Consider the following 452-nt stretch of genomic DNA (forward strand, 5'->3'; position numbering starts at 1 on the left):
CCCTGCCTGGACATCAGAATCCCAGCCTCGGCCCTGCCTGGATCTCACACCCCCCACCTCAGCCCTTCTGGATCTCACACCCCCAGCCTCGGCTCTGCCTGGACCTCAGACTCCCAGCCTCCAGACCTGCCTGGATCTCAGGCACCCAGATGCAGCCCTGCCTGAATCTCAGGCCCCCACCTCAGCCCTGCCTGCACCTCAAACCCCCAGCCTCAGACCCGCCTGGATCTCACACCCCCAGCCTCGGCCCTGCCTGGACCTCAGACTCCCAGCCTCCACCTGCCTGGATCTCAGGCACCAATATGCAGCCCTACCTGGATCTCAGGCCCCCACCTCAGCCCTGCCTGCACCTCAAACCCACAGCCTCAGACCTGCCTGGATCTCACACCCCCAGCCTCAGCCCTGCCTGGACCTCAGGTCCAGCCTCAGCCCTGCATGAATCTCACACCCCC

This window comes from Herpailurus yagouaroundi, unplaced genomic scaffold, assembly GCF_014898765.1.
Source record: "Herpailurus yagouaroundi ecotype Mexico unplaced genomic scaffold, PumYag 248, whole genome shotgun sequence".
In the NCBI taxonomy this organism is placed as follows: Eukaryota; Metazoa; Chordata; class Mammalia; order Carnivora; family Felidae; genus Herpailurus; species Herpailurus yagouaroundi.